The 20,418-nt window shown below is 38.4% G+C and overlaps 1 long non-coding RNA gene across 1 annotated transcript in view; it reads right to left on the bottom strand.

Moving 5' to 3' along the window:
- Positions 1-588: 588 nt before the first annotated feature.
- Positions 589-20,418, bottom strand: part of LOC142829895 (uncharacterized) — a 36,932-nt gene continuing 17,102 nt past the window's right edge. Inside the window, exon 3 of the long non-coding RNA XR_012904800.1 lies at positions 589-6,410. This is a non-coding gene — a long non-coding RNA (uncharacterized LOC142829895). The remainder of the gene's footprint in view (positions 6,411-20,418) is intronic.

Below are 20,418 nucleotides of genomic sequence, written 5' to 3'. Positions count from 1 at the left end.
AATTCACCTTTTGCCATGTCATCTACAAAATATTTGTCAATGGCTATGCAGCTGCTGTGCTGTAAACCTCACATATTACCTTTGTCATAACTTTTCCACTCTTCCCTTATGCTCCCACCAACTTAATTTCCTCAGGTGTCTATTGTATCCACTGATTATCACTTATAAGCTTAAAGGCTATGTCTACACTGCACCCGTTTTGTGCAAGAAATATCCAAACGAGTCTAAGAGTGGAATATCGCCGAGACTCATTTGCATACTTAATTAGGCACAGTTTTTGCTCAAGAGGCTTTTGCGCAAAAAGGAGCCACCTACATGGCTCCATTTTTGTGGAAAAAATCCCCTCTTGTTCAAGAGCCATTCTTCCGCATATTTTTCCCGAAGAACAGCTCTTGCGCAAGGGGCGGGGAGGGTTGTGCAAAAAGGAGCTGGGTAGACAAAGGCAAAACCCTCTTGCGCAAAAACAGAGCCTCATTAATTATGTTAATGAGGCCTGGCAATATTCCATGCTTAGCCTCATTTGCATATTTCTTGCACAAAACGGGTGCAGTATAGACATAGCCAAAATGTAAGGTCTTTGATGCAGGGACATTTTTGTTCTTTACTTATATACGCTACCTAGCACAATGATGCCCCAATCATGCTGGGGCTTCTAGACTCTAGTTTTATTATTTAATATTTATATTGCAGTAGATAGCAATACTTAGCCACAGTCCTGTGTAGAAAAAGCACAAGAAAGGGTTGGAAGAATCTTTTGTGGATGGAGCACACAACACCCTCTTAGAAAAGATTACTCTGCAATGCCTACCAACAGAATGCAGGAAAGAGGAGAATACTGGCAAACTCTTGAGCCCACATGGATGTAAATTGACTCTTCTTTACCCTGTTCTAGAGTTGGAGATAAGAGGTCTGGGAGGTTTCAGCATAGCAGGGTACAGGGAAAAAATGCTTAAGAAGTAGTTTTGTTTGCCAACTATTCCTTAAACTGAGCTGTACTGTGTGCCAAACTATCCTTTTTTACCCCTATGGAAGGAGGCTCATATAGGGTGGGGTCAGGTTTGGCTTGAATTATAAATAGATAATTGGAAAGAGGTGACTCAGTAAAATAATTTGTGTCTGATGTGCGAGGAATCAGAATTTGGCATCTCTAAGATGCATTTCCATTTTTTCTTCATCCTTTACCATGTTTCTTCAAGAATATAGAAGAAGAAATTAAAAAGTCTGATTTGACTTTATTTTTCACAAAGACATTATGATATTGTGGGACTGATTATTAAAAAGATAAAGTACAAAAAAAACATAATAAGATCTCTCTGTAATGTGTCAACAGAAAACAAAGGATCTTATTTGTGTAGCTGTTCATTTCTCTTCCTCTTCTACACAGACTGATCTTGGGGAAGTTTCTGAAAGTAATAGCTCCAGCTGAGAGAGAGATTACAATTTGGCATTACATAGTATTTAAAAAGCAATTTAAAGATGGGGAATAAAGAAATCACTCACCAAATTGATGATTTCTACACCTCAGTTGATGGAGTTAACAAGAAGATTAGGAAAGTGATATCACGGGTCAGTGAAGTTGAAAAGAAAGTGAGTAATGTGAAAGAGAGGGTGAATAAATTGGCATCTGTGAATAGCAAATGTTTAAATCAACTAAAACAACAAAGACTGAAAATAGATGAATTAGATAATAAAAGCAGGAGAAACAATCTGTCTCCTCTGCTTGCCTAAAGGGAAGGAGAACAGATTAATAGGAAACCTGTTTAAAGAAATGTTTAAAGAAATAAGTACAGATTAATAGGAAACCTGTTTGAAGAAATGTTAATAGAGGATTTTAAGATCTCATCCTTTGTCATGCAGAGGGCACAAGGCACAGCACCTGGTAGCTTTCGCAAAGCAATTATAATAAAGTTTCTTAATTATAGTAATAGAGATAAGTTGTTACAGCTGGCTAGACTGAATAAAAGTCTGATTTATAATTCAGGCAACTATTGCTATTCCTAGATTCTAGTATGGAAATACAAAGAAGAAGAATTCATGGAAATAGAGAACAAGCTTTGGGATTATAAAATTAAGCACTCTGTTTTATACTGCTGCATTTACAAGTGAATTAGCCGGAACCAATTAGTTTTTTTTTAATGCCAGACGACTGCCAATTTTGATGTACAAGAGATGACAAATCTAGATCTGTAGAAAATGCTAGGGGCCATATCTCGTAAATCCTTACTCATGTCGCTTAGGCATCCTTAAAGGCACATGTGGTCCCAAGGAAGACTCCTGTAAATATAGCTCTGTAGAGTCTGTTCAAGAAATTGTAAAAATGAATAGTCTTGTTGGGAAAAAAATATAATGATGACTAAACCCCTTGGGCTAAATATTCTACCCGTGTGCTTCTCAGTGGAGTTATCTCACAAGTTTACACACTATAAGATGTATTTTGCATTTTGCCATGGTTTGAGGTTATTTGAAATGTTAGCAACTATGGGTTTGATTCTATAAATACTTCCCTTTTGGCTGCCAACTCTGAGTAGTCTCAAACACTTTATAGGGCTTATTAATAGTAGTAAGCTTAAGGGACCTTATTAGAAGTCCACTGAAATTACTAGGACACTGGCTGTTGACTTTATTGACTATGGGGCCTAGACTGACTAGCAGTAAATATTTACATGACAGAGTCATTATGGAGATATAGTAGTAGCATCATAGTTAAGGTTCTAACTAACTTTCCATTATAATTCCAGTGTTAATCAAATGTTGTTACTTATCTCTACTCTATTACTGAAAATAATGCCATGCTATTAAACATTTCTTATTTCTGCTTTCTTGCAATCAGATTTGTTTGTGTTTCTTTTCCTAATTTGAGGTGATTTTTTTTTTATAATGCATGAGAGACCCATTAGAAGAGTGAAAGTTTTGCACTTCCTAGAGGAAAGAAACCATTTTATTTTACAAAATAGCTTACAGATGTGTTAAATCAAGAAAATCCAATCGTATTTCTTTCCTCTTGTTTCCTTGGCTTACACCAGCTAGTTAGAGTTGGGGCTGATAGCACCGCTGATAACCACACACTTGCCAGTATAATACCCCATTTTCAGTTGCTTATAACCTCATGAAACTTTAACTGTTTGTGCTGAAAATCTCCATTTTGAGTGTTTGTCTCATGCTGAGTTTTTTTTATTATTATTTTTAATATATTTCAGCCTAAGCTCTTCAGCAGTTTGAGACTGAGTTAGGAGAAATATGCATAATTTTACCCAGGTTACATTCTGATCATCTTTTCCCTGAAAAACTCTATGCTTAACAGGAAAGACTTGAAACTTAGCAGCAGGTAGCATTTGTCAGGGATGCGCCTTTTGCCATCCTCATAAATAATCTGCTCAATTTAGGGCATTATGACTTTGAAAAATTGCAGTTTGCACACACTCAGTAAGAAAATATTCAGTGTTATCAGCTAAAAAAAATCTCTGAATCGCTCCTCACTGAGTATTCTAAAAGGTTTCACAGATCTTAGTGCTGAGTAGACTGCACACATGCCATCCCACTCAATGACTGAGCATGCTTTACCCCACTGCCATAGGGGCTCAAAGGCTTTCCCTGTAATTCCTGCTCTTTTGCTTCTCCAGGTTGGAGACAGGCAGACACCAGAATGGAAAGCTTGTCACTCTGTACACTCCGTGTCCTCACACACACACATGCACATTGGTGCATATAGATAGCATGGAGGAGACAGGGAGCCATCTGTTTCAAATGCAGATGAGACAAAGGCCAGAGCAAAGGAGAAGAAAAAAAGTAGGGAGTTTGGTGAGACTAGGTGTTGGAACAGAGGGAAACTTGGGAAGGAGACTAGGGAGGAAGAATTAGGGCAGGACTGAGAGGGGCTTGGAGCTGGCTAGGCAAAGAGATTGGGAGTAGATGTGAGAGGATGAGAGAGACTGGGTATTGGTGGAAGTGTAGGGTTCAAACAGTGAGCCCAGAGATATAGGGACTGACTGGGCAAGGTGGCTGAGACTGTGATAAGACATGGATGATGGGTTAGAGCAAGGGGTGGGGAAAAGCTAGGACTGGGGGATGAACTGGTTGGAGGGGTTGAATCATGCTGGAGGGGAAGAGGAGGACAGACTGATGGACTGTGCCCATTAAAATACACGCCTCTCCCGTGATTCTTGAATCTTACTTTTCCTCGGCTGTTAGCAAATATTTGTGAAACCCACTAGCAAATCATACATCATTCCTCCCTTTTGGTACAGGTCAACCTACCGCTGTTTCCAATTTCTCCATTAGATCAAGTGGTAAAATTCTAGTCTGGATGTAAAGCAACAGACAGTTTACTACTACTTTCATGGACCAATGGAACTATCATATAGGACCATCTCAAACTGTTGAAATATGAATTTTCCAAGTAATTTCAATATATTGGCAGAAAAAATTAAATGTTATTATGATCTCCTGGTAGCAAATGCCGAAGAAATGCATTAGACACACGCCAGCTACTTTAATTACCATTTTTAAAGCTTCACTAGTTCTCTTATCCTTTGTGTTTAATAAGCTCTATTAACAGTTTTATATTATCTTCAAATTAAACTTTTCATCCTTCTTTTCTGGAGAAACCCAATAGATGACTGAAATATTTTGCTACCACAATATGTATTTTGTAAAAAAATGCTTTTTCTACAGTAATGTTTCTCTGGTACTCTTTTGATTATCTAATAAACTTGAGGACTCCTTTTCATTGGACCAATATTTTTCTCCTCTTGAATGAAAAGATGTAGGAGCCAGTCCTACAAGTTGCTGAGCATTTAACAAAGGTGCTGAGTTGATGACTTTCAGAAAAGGTCAATAACTTTCAGGATTAGATCCATATCTGAGATAAACAGAAAGTTGCCTAATAGGAGTTATATACTTCCATGCTGTGAATAAGGATTTTTGGAGCTGCTGCAATATATATCTATTGAACTCCAAGACTTTCTTAATGGTGACATCATAAAGCACCTGTGAGCTGTTTAGCCCAATGCACCACTGATTCAAAGATACTAACTCAGAAGTTGGGAAAAGAAAGGTCACGCGTTGCAGTAAAAATCCTCCCTTAGACAGCCATATTAACTGCTGCTATCGAACAGAAAGAGACAGCTGTAAGAATCTAAAAACATTGAAGTGGTGAGTCAGATTGTGAATATGGCTAGTAAGTTGAAATAGCAACTAATCTTTGCTTAAGCCTGCTTTAGAATTTAAGTAACTGGTTACTGAAGGCATTATTAACGGGGTTGATTCAGTGAGCTAACTTCTCGAATGGGCTACACTAGTGTAAATCTGGACTAACTCCTTTACTTTAATGGAGTTCCTCCATTGATATTGATATCCCTGTGATATTGAAGCTAGCAGTAAAATTTTAGCAAATAGGAATGTCCCAGATATAAGCCTAGTAAGAAACAACATAGTTAGTTTACAGGATTTTCAGAATAATTTTGTTGAGGTATAAATGAACAAGTCTTCTGTCCTGTACAGAGTAAAATGAGTGCAACAGACCAAAAATTGGGGGTTAAAAAGTTGAAGATATTAAGCTAATTCAAAGCAGTTTTGTTCAGTTTGGTTTTGTAAAAATTTCAGCCATGTAGCTAAGCTATTTAAAACTGACAATTTTTAAAAGATCCAACAACCTAAAACCTTCTATTTCCTATCGCCTATATAATATTTTATCTCGGAACAATTAACTTATTTCTGTAGACAATTTTAAATGGAAAATTTCAAAATAGGACACTTTTACATTATTGACATCCCTACCAGAAACAATCTGATCTGAGTACTTCTCAGTACTTGACATCTCCCTCCCACATCAGACTTCTGCTTTTAATATTCCCTGAAAACACTGTTAATTTTCTGTGCCTGTAGTTATTGGCTGCACCATTTGTTAATGTGGAACACGTCTTCTCTATATATGCACTCCCAGTCTCCAGAAGTCACTTTCCTTGCCTAACCAGCATCTCAGTACATGACTGTCTCATTCACATGTAAAGATCCTAATAGTTTTTCATAAAGCTGGCCCTGAAAGTGGAAAGGGAAGCATTTCAGACAAAGCTACTATAGCAATAACTTTTTTGCAATGACTCAATGGTTATTTTCCTATTAATCTCAAGTTTGTTACAGTTCCTTATTTTATTGGTACCAGTATGATTCACAAGATTCTACTTCAGCATTCACTATATGCTTTATGAGCTACAACACCTTCACGTCCCTTAGTGGCTACAAACCTCAACATTGGTAGATGCTGTGAGTGGTCTTCTTTAACCTCAAAAGACAAAAGCTTCCAATTTAAGAGTCCAGAGTTTAATCCCATTGTCACAGTATGCAGCATGTGGAATTTGTAATCAGATTGGCTGACTTCATCTGAATCTTCAATTATTTCTGCATTAAATTTTCTAGTTGGGAAAAAAAGAATTTGTAATATTTAAATAATTTAAATTATTTAAGCTCAAAGAAGCAAAGCATGTTATATAACTAATCCTACCTCCATCATGGTGCAAAGTCACATAGTGATAGAACTGAAAAGAAAATTTTACAAAATTAAGTGAAAAAGAGAATAAATTGTAGTGGTGTAGCTACATGTAAAAACAAAAATGTCTGCATGGAAGAATTCTACAACAACAACATTGTCGGAAAGGCAATTTTAGACTTCTTTTTTTTACATTCTGTAATGCCTCTACACTGCTTTTTCAGCAAACACCAATTTTATTTTATAGCTTTAATCAATATTTCACACAGTGAAACCTTTTTCCATGACACCATGGGTTATCAAAATATTCTTCAGATGCAGGTTGCTTTGTGCATTAAGCAACTATACTATAGTAATGCACAGATTCTATCTAGGCCAAAATTAGATTGTAAGCTATGGGAATTTGTCTTCATTTTTGCATCTCTCCAGGTAGCAAACAATATGCATACTTTTGACTTCATGAGGTAAAACCAAGTTTCTTGTTTTCTGGGCCTTCCAATGAGGATCTGTTGCTGTTTTTATTTACTTCAGATGAAAGCATAGATTGTTCTAAATAGAATTTTCATCTACATATTTTCTCAAATCAATGGATCATTTTAATTTTTCTTCTAATTGGGCAACAGCATTAAATACTATGGGAAAAAATTAGAATAAAAATTTCAAAACCACCTCAGGGTACTACTATACTGCCATATCTCCCTCCTTCCTTCAGGGAAGCAAATCTGACACTCCTGGTCAACTGACTCAGGCTCATAGGCTACATCTACACTGCAGGAGTTTTGTGCAAGAACTGTTTTGTGCAAGAGTTCTTGCACAAAAGATCTTGTGCAAGAGTGTGTCCACACTGTGATGTGCTTTTGCGCAAGAGATGTGCTTTTGCGCAAGAGCGTCCATGGCAGTGTGGATGCTCTTTTGAGCAAGAAAGCTCTGATGGCCATTTTAGCCAGAGGGGTTTCTTGCGCAAGAAACCCCTGTTGCCCAGCCACACTGCCTTCTTGTACAAGGCATTCCTCATGGGGAGAGGAATAACTCTTGCACAAGAAGCCTTCTGTTCCAATGCTTTACTGTAAGTTTACTTGCGCAAGAATGCACGTGCAGTGTAGAACATCTCTTCTTGCACAAAAAGCCTTCAGTGTAGGAGCAAAAAGCCATAGAGTTCACTCTCCAGGGGGTAAAAAGAGCAATGTATCTCTTTCTGCTTAGGCTGGGGCCTGGCTCTGAGACCTGACAAGTTGGAAAGGAGGACTAGTTACGTCCCAGGATCCAGCCTGAGTAGAAACAGCTAAGCCACTATTTTAAGCCCTGTAGCTCAAGTCCCATATGTCCCAGTCTGTTGACCTGAGTTCTGAGACATGCTACTGTGGGACAGGGGTGGGGTATAGGTTTACCCTGAGTGACTTAAATATTTAAGATTCCTTGGCCTAGGTGAGAATCAGTCACCATTTGAGGAGTCAGACCTAAATCACTTTTGAAAATGGGACTTTAGTTCCTAGGTCACAATGGAGGGGAAAGATGGCTGAATCCATCTCTGATTATACAATTTATATTTAATGAAGGCAAAAGCTGGTATCCAGTTGTTACTGTGTCGTTATTTAATGAACAGAATATAAGCATATTCACACAGGCTACGTCTACATTGGCAAGATTTTGCGCAAATACTTTTAATGCAAGAGTTTTTGCGTTAAAGTATTTACGCAAGAGAGTGTCTACACTGGCACGTTCTTTTGTGCAAGAGATGTGCTTTTGCGCAAAAGCATCCGTGCCAGTGTAGATGCTCTCTTGCACAAGAAAGCTCCAATGGCCATTTTAGCCATCGGGCTTTCTTGCGCAAGAAATTAATGTTGCCTGTCTACACTGGCCTCTTGTGCAAGAACAGTTACGCAAGGAGGGCTTATCCCTGAGTGGGAGCATCAGAGTATTTGTGCAAGAAGCACTGATTTTATACATTAGAATATCAGTGTTCTTGCGCAAGCACTCGCGGCCAGTGTAGACAGGTGGCAAGATTTTGCGCAAAAGCAGTTGCTTTTGCGCAAAATTTTGCCAATGTAGACACAGCCTAATTGTATCAAGACAAAGAAGAGTTGTGACTAATGGGAGTTACACATGTGCAAGTGAGGGTAAAATTAAGTCCTTATGGTTTACTGATGAAATACATAATTTGCACTTTGTCCTATGTGACAATTTTCAAGTTTCCCCCTATTGTCCAGTATAATTTTAATTCAGCTCTATATATTAAAGATTAACTTTTCTGAGCAATAATTTTTGCAAGCCTCTTAGGTGGTACTTTGATCCAGGTTTTCCAGTAAACCATAGGTTTAACATCTCATTCTAGACCATTTACTACATATTTTAAATATTTTTTCCCTCAGAACTCCCCAGCATTAGACAAGAAGGATTTTTGTTGTAAGTGTGGCTAAAATATAAAGTGATAATTCTTCAAACCAGGCTAAATTCCCAGATTCAATGTGGTGTACACCATCACACATTCTCCTCCCTGGGGAGTTTCCAGGGCTCAGCTGTATGTGCTAGTCAAAGAAGTAAGAGACCAACTCAGTTTCAGTTATGCTGAGTGGCACAGAGAACTATTACTAACCCGACCTGAATTAAGTGATTGCTTTAGAATCAGCTCAGCAGCCCACTTTAATCATATTCTTAATGAATTTTCTTCTGGGGAAGGGCAGCAATAAGATTAACCAGACTGCTGCCTTATGTGGCTTCTATATAAGGAAATGAGATGACATGAGGAATAGCCTAAATGTCTATAGATGGTCAGATCCTCGGCCAGATGTATGGCCAACCAGAGAGGTTTTGCTACTTACCTGAGATGTATCCATTTAGCTGACCTAGAGCTCATACAGTAGCTGCTGAAGCTGGAATAATTTCCCCTGTGATTATTATTAGGGTTTAGTGGATGCACTGCTGATGAAGTAGCTGATGACTAGCAAATAACTGAATGGTTGCACTGCTGCTCCTTTTTTCACCACACTCTACACATTAGGGACTTGCATATACTCAGGGCTGAAATAAAGAATGAAGCTTACATGGCAAAAATGGAACTAATGATCTGAGACTTCACACAATGCATATAAAATCATTTAATAAAACTGCACTGCTTATGTAAAAAGCTCGCAGTCTTGGAGAGAACAATGGTGGAAACCTACAGTTAGATATTTTTATTCACCAACTTTACAAGACAAAATCAATACAAATGTATAACCAAATCCCACAGTGGAAAGGGCTTTGCATCAACTGGAATGTATGAGACTTCTGGTTTAAAAATTTTAAAAAATGATCTGAAAGTCATTTCAGTGCTAAAGGATCTGATTCAAATCCTGTTAAAGTCTATGGGACAACCACAATTTCTTAGCATAGTTTTAAGGAAAATCTATCTTGAAATTAGATAAAGTGCTTCATTTCCTTGTGAGTGCTACTATTGCTTTGAGCAAGCTAGTTCAAACTAGCTAAGGCAGGGGTGGGGAACCTTTTTTGGGCTGGAGGCCACTGACCCACAGAAAAATCAGGCACGCAGGAGATGGCAGAGGCTCTCCAATTCTGGGGGAGAGGAGCCCTGAACCCAGGGGCAAGCTGGGCCTCAGGTTCTCTACTCCTGAGCTAGGGTATGTCTACAGTGCTGTAGTCACACTGCTGCAGTATGGACATTTCCCTACTGGTTCATCAAGTAGCAGTTTTCTGAGACAGCATGGGAGTATGGGAGCACAGGGAGTATGAAGCACAGGGAGTATTCTCTTCAGTCCTTCCTGTCAAAAGTAGGGACCCAGACAGAGACAGGTGCATCCTAGAGGTGAATGCAAAGATGGCTGCGCCAGGAGAACTTTGGCTTCCTTGACCACAGGATGCCATTCCATGAAGAAGAAGATACCGTTCCTTGACCATAGGATGCCGTTCCATGCCATTCCATGCTAAGTAGAGATGGGGTTCACCTTTTGAGGAAGGAGAAAAGAGTATTTGGACACAGACAGTTAACCTAATGAGGAGAGCTTTAAACTAGGTTTGACTGGGGCAGGTGACCAAAGTCCACAGGTAAGTAAAAAACATGGAGACCTGGGATACAGGTCAGAAATGGGAGGGAGCATGAGCTATAATAGGAAAGATAAAGGAGGGGCAGGGCAAAGCTGGGGGTGAGGGGCAAAATCAAATCAGTATCTTAGATGCCTGTGTAAAAAGGCAAGGAGTATGGGAAATAAGCAGGAAGAACTTGATTCTAAGGAATGCTAGAAGGCAGAACAGCAAAATAGGAAAGATAAAGGAGGGGCAGGGCAAAGCTGGGGGTGAGGGGCAAAATCAAATCAGTATCTTAGATGCCTGTGTAAAAAGGCAAGGAGTATGGGAAATAAGCAGGAAGAACTTGATTCTAAGGAATGCTAGAAGGCAGAACAGCAAAATAGAAACAATAGATTTCAGGAAGGTAGATTTTAGTAAATTCAGAGAGTTGGTTGGAAAGATCCTATGGGAAGCAAGACTAAGAGGAAAAACAACTGAAGAGAGTTGGCAGTTTTTCAAAGGGACATTATTAAGGAGCAAACTATATCACTATCGAGGAAAGATAGAAAGTATGATAGGAGACCACCTTGTCTTAACAAGGAGATCTTACATGATCTAAAAATAAAAAGGAGTGGTGTGCAGGGACAAGACTAGAAAGGTAAAGGCACAAAATAAGCTCAATTTAGCTAGAAACATAAAGGATGTGTCTACACTGGGCAACTTATTCTGAAAAAGCAGCTGCTTTTCCGGAATAAGCTGCAAACTGTCTACACTGGCCACTTGCTTTTCCGGAAAAGCAATGACGATCTACTGTAAAATTGTCAGTGTTTTTCCGGAAAAACTATGCTGCTCCCATTCGGGCAAAAGTCCTTTTCCAGAAAAACTGTTCTGGAAAAGAGCCAGTGTAGACAGCACAGTTGTCTTTTCCGCAAAAAAGCCCCGATCGTGAAAATGACGATTGGGGCTTTTTTCCGGAAAAGCGTGTCTACATTGGCATGGACGCTTTTCCGGAAAAAGTGCTTTTCCCGAAAAGCATCCTGACAATGTAGACGCGCTTTTCCGGAAAGACTTATAACGGAAAAACTGTTCCGTTTTAAGCATTTCCGGAAAAGGGTGCCAGTGTAGATGTAGCCCTAAAGACATTCTACAAATTATTAGCAGCAAGAGGAAGTCCAAGGACGGGGTAGGCCCATTGCTCAGTGAAGAGGGAAAAACAATAGCAGGAAACTTGGAAATGGCTTTGTTTTGGATTTTGTCAAGAAGATCGATGGTGACTGGATGCCTAACATAATGACTGCTGGTGGAAATGATGTAGGTCTAGAAGTTAAAATTAAAAAGAACAAGTAATAAATTATTTAGAAAAGTTAGATGTCTGTATGTCACCAAGGCCTGATGAAATCCATCCTAGAATACTCAAGAAGCTGATAGAGGAGGTAACTGAGCCTTTAGCTATCATCTTTGAAAAATTCATGGAAGACAGGTGAGATTCCAGAAGACTGGAAATGGGAAATATAGCATGCATCTATAAAAAGTACAACCCAGGAAACTACAGACTAATCAGTTTAATTTCTGTGCCAGGAAAGATAATAGAGCAAGTAATTAAGGAATTTATCTGCAACTGGAAGATATTAAGGTGATCAGTAACAGCATGGATTTGTAAAGAACAAATCATGTCAAACCAATCTGACAGGTTTCTTGGATAGGATATGTGACCTAGACTTTAGTAAAGTATTTGATATATACTCATATGACCGTCTTATCAATAAACAACAGAAACCTAGATTGGGGCTACTATTAGATGGGTGCATAACTGGCTGGAAAACCATTCTCAGAGAGTAGTTATTAATGGTTCACAATCCTGCTGTAAGGGTATAACAAGTGGGATTCCACAGGGCTCTATTTTGGGATTAGTTCTGTTCAATATCTTCATCAATGATTTACATGATGGCATAAAGACTAGAATTATTAAATTTGCAGGTGATACCAAGCTGGTGCTTTAGAGGACAGAGTTATAATTCAAAATAGTCTGGACAAACTAGAGAAAAGGTCTGAGGTAAATAGGATGGAGTTTAATAAGGACAAATGAAAAGTATTTCACTTAGGAACATCCAGTTTCACACATAAAGAATGGGAAGTGACTAAGAAGGAGACTGCAGAAAAGGATCTAGGGGTCATAGTGGGCCACAAGCTAATATGAGTCATCAGTGTGACACTGTTGCAAAAAAAGCAAACATGATTCTGGGATGCATTAACAGGAGTATTGTGAGCAAGACACAAGAAGTCATTCTTCCTCTTTACTCGGAGCTGATTAGGCCTCAGTTGGAGTATTGTGTTCAGTTCTGGACACCACATTTCGAGAAAGATGTGGAAAAATTGAAGAAGGTCAAGAGAAGAGCAATAAAAAGGATTAAAGGCCTAGAAAACATGAGCTATGAGGGAAGACTGAAAGAATTGGGCTTGTTTAATTTAGAAAAGAGAAGACTGAGAGGGGATATATCATATCAGTTTTCGAGTATCTAAAAGTATGTTACAAAGAGGAGGGAGAAGAATTGTTTTCCTTGACTTCTGCTGATAGGACAAAAAGCAAAGGGCTTAAATTGCAGCAAAGGAGGGTTAGGTTGAACATTAGGAAAACTTCCTGTCAGGGTGGTTAAACACTGGAATAAATTGCCTAGTTAGGTTGTGGAATCTCCATCACTGGAGATATTTAAGAGCAGTTTATATAGAAATCTATCAGGGATGATAGATGGTGCTTGATCCTGCCATGAGGGCAGGGGGGACTGGACTTGATCTCTCAAGATTCCTTCCAGTGCTAGCATTCTATGATTCTACTCGTTTATCAAGTAGCAGTTTGCTAAAACAACATAGGAGCAGTAATGCTGACTATAGAAGCTTGGTGGGGAAACAAAGCCTAAGATTTGCCTGCTTGCAACCTCTGCCCAGCCACTGGCTGGGGAGGAGGGAATGAGCAGTGCACACAATCCCCCCTTATCACTATACACTGGGAACTCTGGGGAATTGAGGCTGTAGGGGATTGTACAACTTAACTGTCCACTCAGCTGGGCAGTGTAGCCCTTGATCTTTAATAGAAGAAATCATTAAAATGTAAACATGAATTTGTAGGCATTGAGGGTATGTCTAGACTACATGCCTCTGTCGCCAGAGGCATGTAAATTAGACATACTGAAATAGTTTAAATAGATTTAAAGATCCCCCACTTCATTAGAATAAAAATGGCCATCGCGTTGTGACGGCTCAACTGTTTGTCGGCACGAACCAGCAGTCAAGACAGGGATCAGTTGGCAAGGAAAGCTTTTGCCGACCGATCCCTTATGCGCCTCCTGCAATATACAGGTTCACATGTGTATTCTTAGCCTATATGACTTATAAAGAGTATAATGCACTCATCATCCACCTTAGGGTTAAAGATTTAATTTTCATTATGACAAACACCAGAAGTAGTTTCTGCCTTTCATATTATAAGTATACAGTGATTAATGTTGCAAGCAACGTTCTTCAGTGGAATCTGCCTATTACAGGGATAGTGGAAAGGTCCACAAAAATGGACACCATCTTACAAATGTAAGTAACATTATGCATATGTATTTCTTAAACTTTAGCACTATGTATAAGTCTGCTGTAGTACTAAATGAATATATCGCAGCCAAGAGCTTAGCTGTTCACAAGAGGTTTGGCACATAATAACCAGAAAAGCTTGTTTCTGGCAATTTAATCTTATGTTTTGGCTGTCTATGAAGCACTGTATCATGAACACCAACACTGATTATCCAAGGCAAGGTTCCTATTTCTGTCTGAATAGCAGCATTCTAAGTACACCAGTTAATTTCTAAACTGTTATTTTTACATCTCTTATTCAAAGTACACATACCCTAAATTCAAGGAACTTATTTAAATGTTACAATGTTTGGAGTGGTCATCTTAATAAGGAACAAAGGGAGAAAAAGGATTCCTGAGAGTAAGGCAAGAAAATTGATATGGATGCTTTAGAAAAGTTTCTATTTGTATGATGTGTGCCTAACTGCATTTGCTGCTTGTCTGTGTGTAAATAAAATGCAATATCTTCTTGACACTAAAGGTTTTGGTCTGATGAATTGCTGAAGCTTTTTGAAATCATATTTTGTTTCTTCTTGAAAACAAATCATAGGTCAAGGTGACAATGACTGCTTTCTCTTTTCATGCTTGAATTTTGAAGGACTTTTGATAACACAAATATTTAGTGTGGTAGTACTTGGATAGTTCATCTGTAAAAGGTTTTTATTCCTGCAAGCACCAGTACATTTCCTTTCTAATGTACTATATATAGATAGTGTCCCAGGCATTTCAAGGATGGCTGTTCCTTTCCTGATCTGTTTAAGCCAATGAAGACACTTGTCTCAACCTTTTTTTTTTCCTGCAGTGATTAACAGTATGTGAATTAGTTTGCACTGATTTCATTATAGGCTGCTGTATCGCTATTCTCTACTTCCTGCTTACACTAACTATACTCTTGTCCACCTATTCCATCCTTTCTGATGGGTTAAGATCAGTTCTGGAATTGAGGATGCTAGTGAAGGCTCATTCTAGTTCTTGAACTTCCCTAGATGCGAGTTACAGATGTTGTTGCTCCAGATTCCATCCAGACTGTTTTTATTAGTAATTTCCTAACAGCCCAGCCAGACCAAATAGTTCTGGGCCAGCCGATAGAAATGTGACTCTAGCTGACCAATTCCGCTCTGCTTTGCACAACGAGAGAATGGAGAGAGAATGGTCTCAGCTGGAGGTATACTGTCCATAGGCCCATTCCAACTCTCGGTGAACTCAATAGAAGCATTTCCACTGACTGTAATAGGAGACTCTTTCACTGTGTAAATTAGAACACTGCCCAATGAGGAAATACAGAATCCTGCTTCCCTATGACAAGTCCATTATTTCTTATACATTTTTCCAACTTCATTCTCACACTGATTTGTATTGTTGTTTTGCATTCAGCTTTGGCAGCATGTTTACATTTCAGATACTACTGGGTTTTTGTAGACAAGTATTATTCAACATCTCACTATGTTAGAAAAGAGCGTTCAAAGCACCCATTCTTCTGTTTCCATTATTCCTACCTCATTGCTGATAAGCAACTTGGGGCTGAGATAATTTATACTAATTTTATAAAATTCTATAAACAATGACAAAGAGGAAAGGATGTGAAGGGGTTTTTTTGGGGGGAGGGGGAGAGAGACGGGTAATAGAGAGGGGGAGTGAGGAAGTATTTTCCATAAGCCATTACAAAGTCAAAAATGAAAGATATAATCATAGCCTCTGTCCCTGCATGACATCACCTATATGTCAGGCAAAGCAAGAACCAATTATGGCTTCTCTGCCTGGGTCATCAGTTAAGAAAAATGCAAGTGTGTGGGAAAGTAATTTTTCTATTTATTCTGACAGAATATGTTTTCTTAATTCATGGCACACCCTGGTGACACAATAGAAGCAATTTCAGCTTTCATTATATGAAAAAAGACTATGGGAGCTGTCATATTTGGAAGGGCTTTTTTTAAAAAAAACCCACACTATTACTGAGAAATAGTCTTGCCTGCAATTATTCCTCAGAAAGGAATCACTAGTTCCAACCAAATGATGTGCAAATTCTAAACGGATTACTTTTTGTAAACACAATTTAAGGTAAACACATAATCAAAAGTTATTTTTTTAGTTGAATTATCTTGCTATTGTGAAAATAGAGACTGTGTTTTTGACAGGTGGGAAAGCACAAGCAACTGATGCATTAGCTTAGCAGATTTTTTTAAAACTACTTGTAAAAATCCTCTAAAAATAGAAATTGTACACAATCACAGTTATATAGTGAATTCAAAAGTTTCTCCTTAACAAGTATGATTTAATCAATGTATTGGGTTCAGGGAGCTCAGAACACAGCAAAGCAAACTTATAAGAACTGCTTTTCAAATGTTTTAAGTTTACTGAGTATCAAGAAGCAAAAGCCAGATCACCACAAATCTAGAGACAAATACCCAGAACAGCCAAATAAGCTGCTATCCGAATAGCCCAGTCTTAGCTGAGATAACCAGCTGCAAAAGCAAGATATTTGGTTGCAAAGCTGAATAGGTCACAGATGAGTAAAGAAGAAGAATGAACAGTAGTTCACGAAAAAAGAAATCAGAATGCCATACGTTTAAGAAGGTTGGATGGATTCATTTTTATTTTCCTATAACTGAGGCTGAATATTTGCTACAGTCATTTCTATAACAAAATAAGATTTACGATTTTTTTCATAAGAAATAGCTGCTCCTGTTTTTACTTTATAATCCTAAATTACATAGAAATGTATAGTATGTTTTATAAAATCCAAACAACCCAATGTTTAAAAGCATGCAAAGAGTAAAATCCCATCTAGTCTAATTTTATTCAATTATTTGATAGCTATTTAGCACTTTTCAAATGAACAAATAAACAGACCATAAAGTGCTGTGATTTCTGTATTTCTTTGAACTCAAATTATGTAGATTTATTTGCCATTTCAAACCATAACTTTGCCCTTTTCGCTTCTGGTTTTCTGTTCATCGTCACAGAAAACTAACTTTATTCATAGCCCTGTGCCTGATGCTTCCTGTCAAAAAAAGTAGGTCAAGTTCTACAGAAAGCTACTAGATTTGGAATGAAGTACCAGAAAGTTGACATATTGCTTCCGGAAGTAAGTTTTCAACAGTAAGCAAGTCAGTGGATCCAAGTGAGACAGACACGGAGTTTAATCTCATTGCTGCACCTTACATTATGAATCAGCTCTGTCAGAATGGTACTTTCTACATTGTGTGTGAATTTGCACATAGCCAGTTGGTTCAGGCTCTGTTACTTTAGGCACAGTGTTCTGTTAAGCTCAAAAGCCATGTGTCAAACTGCATTTCAGGATCACTCAGTACTAAGCTGGGCTGAGAGGAATCAGCAGTTTTATTGTAATTGGAGCGGATCAGAGAAACAACGTGCTAAATAAAAGTGTGGCTTGTTCACAGCACCCCAAGACTTAGTTTGCAGGAGACAGTGTAATTATGCACTGTGTGCAAGACATGAAATCATGTGTTCTAGCCACCGATTAAAAAGACAATAATGTTTTGCTAGGAAGGCATCAGCTGCAGCATTTCATCTGGAATATAGCTGCTGCCTTTGAAAGGTTTTGATTTGGTTAATCACAGAAGACATTTTGGAATACTAATAAGGATTCTGTGCTGAACAAATTCATTCCTGATGGAGCCTTGCAGCAGACAATGTGGAATAATGTGAAAACAGGCCAGTAAAATGAGAATCAGAATGGAATTAAAACTCTCCCAAAACAACTTGACAAACCTATTGTATCAAAACCAAAAAGTAGTCACAGGAGCACAACTACTTTGTCTCTTAAGGTACGTCTACACTGTACGGCTATTTTGGGATACTGGAGGTAGCCTGAAATAGCTACCCCGTGTCTACCCAAGCTACCCATTATTTTGAATTTTTTTTTTAAATAATGGTCATGCTATTTCACCATCCTGGTAAACCTTGTTGCACGAGGGATAAGGGATGGCTTGAAATAGCACGTGATTTTGAAATTTTGCACTGAGTAGATGTGCCAAATTTCAAAATAAGGTATTTTGAAATAGATTTGAGATGAGATATGCAATTTGCATAGCACAAATTGTGTATCTTATTTTGAGTTTAGGGTGCTGTGTTGATGCACCTTTAGAAGAAATGGTTAAGCTGCCATTACTACAGAATATGAACAGGAAACCTCAGAATTGCAGGTATAAAAAAGAATTTTCATTAACGTGAGTGGTGGATTGTTTCTAAAGAGTTTTCTTAAAATATTTACAAAATATATCAAAATAACATTCTGATAAACAAACTAGGGGAATATGGTATAGAAGAAATAACTATAAAGTACTGCAAAACTGCCTGAAAGAGCAAAAACTCGGAGTAGTTATCAAAAGTTTGCTATCAAGCTAGGAGGATGTATCTAATGGGGTCCTGCATGCATCTGGACGGGGCCTGTACTATTGAATGTTTCCATTAATAACTTAGATAATGGAATAAAGAACATTCTTATAAAATTTGTGGATGACAGCAAACTGGGAGGGATTGCAAGTACTCTGGACAACAGGATTAGAAACAAATTGGAGAATTGGTCTAAAATCAATAAAATGGAAATCAATAGATAAGTACAAAATACTTCACTTATACATTTGATTCTTCCCTCCCTCTACTACTCCCTGAAATATGAAAATGGGGAATAGATGGCTAGGTTGTACTACTTCTAAAAAGGATCTGTGATTATAAGAGATCGCCAGTTAAAGTGTCAGCTATATGATGGAGTTCCAAAAAAGGCTAATACAATTCTGAGGTTTATTAACAGACGTGTTGAATGTAAGATAGTGGCACTAATTGTTCCAGTCAACTCAGCACTGATGAGAAGCAACTGTGGTACTGTGTCCATTTCTGAGCCCCATGCTTTTAAAAAGATATAGACAAATTGGAGGGAGTTAAAAGCAACAAATATATATAATGTTTAGAAAGCCTGACCTGAGTAGAAATGTGTTTTTTTTTATAAAGACACTTTGTCTTAGGAAGATTGTGGTGGGACATAAGTCTTTAAATATATTCATGCTCAGTTGTTCTCCATGTCCACTGAAGGTAGGCTAAGAAATAATTGACTTAATCAATACCAAGGGAGGTTTAGGTTAACTATTAGGAAAACCTTTCAAGTTATGAGTTTGAAACACTGGAAGAGATTATCAAGGGAGGTTGTGGAATCATTGTCCCTGGAGGTTTTTCTGAACAGGTTTGACAGGCACCTATCAGATAAGGTCTAGGTTTCCTTGGTCCTTGCCTCAGCTCAGAGGCTGGACTAGACAGCCAGGTTCCTTCCAGTCCCACATTTATATGGCTCTATGAAATACCTTCATAAGGGTGAAGGGCAAATATGCCACACTTGCACCATTCCATTCTCCAAAGCAGCCAGCATCCTCGGGACCATTTTACCTTGCTCCAATAGTAAAGACGTCGAAAAGGGTTAAAGATTGCCATTGTAGTACTGTTCTGCCTGCCTGCCTGCCTGCCTGCCAGAGGACATGATTCCCTCACCCTGGATTCTTACTGCACCATGTTCACATACACCTGTGGCTACTTCAACACTGAAGATACATCTACATAGCAGGGCAAAAGTCGAATTAAGCTACGCAATTTCAGCTATGTCAATTGTGTAGCTGGAGTCAAAATCGCTTAATTTGGTTTTTGGTGCTGTCTACACAGCAGGAAGTCAAAGGAAGAGCACTCTTCCTTCGATTTTCCTTACTCCTCGTAAAATGAGGGTGACCATGAGTTGGAGTAAGAAGTCCTCCAGCTCAACATTATTTTGAAATACAGGCTTGTAGTGTAGATGCACACTATGTTATTTCGGAATAACATTAGTTATTCTGAAATAACTCTGCTGTGTAGACGTGCCCTAACTGCTTTATTTATGTTAGTTCCCCGCAGCAAAAGGCACTTCTCCAAATCTTTATCTATTCCAATATTTAAAAAAGAGAGAGAGAGAGAGAGAGAGAGAGAAAAGGAGATTGGTCAGTCTGTCCAAGCTTCTCCCATTTACTTCTCTTCCTGTCTGTCATTTAACTATTTCCAACTGAGGTGCTGAATCACCTAATTTAAACTAAAATTGCCCATTGGGGGAGGATGCTTCCAAAGTGCACAGAGTGGGACAAAAGCTTGTCCTGGTCTTGACCCTGCACAGAACAGCTCAAGGCTTAGAAAAGCACCTTCTCCCCTTTGCCCTTCAAGTGCACTGAGCACTCCTTGGCCACAAATGAGAGGCTGGCCCAAAATATTTACACATATGTAAAGTTCACTAACTTTCCAAAATCTTGTCATCTGTATATTGAAATGTACTTTTCATGAAATGT

The sequence above is a fragment of the Pelodiscus sinensis genome, chromosome 6 (genome assembly GCF_049634645.1).
Source record: "Pelodiscus sinensis isolate JC-2024 chromosome 6, ASM4963464v1, whole genome shotgun sequence".
Taxonomy (NCBI): Eukaryota; Metazoa; Chordata; order Testudines; family Trionychidae; genus Pelodiscus; species Pelodiscus sinensis.
The sequence above is the reverse complement of the archived record's forward strand: the minus strand, read 5'-3'. Positions and strand labels throughout refer to the sequence as shown.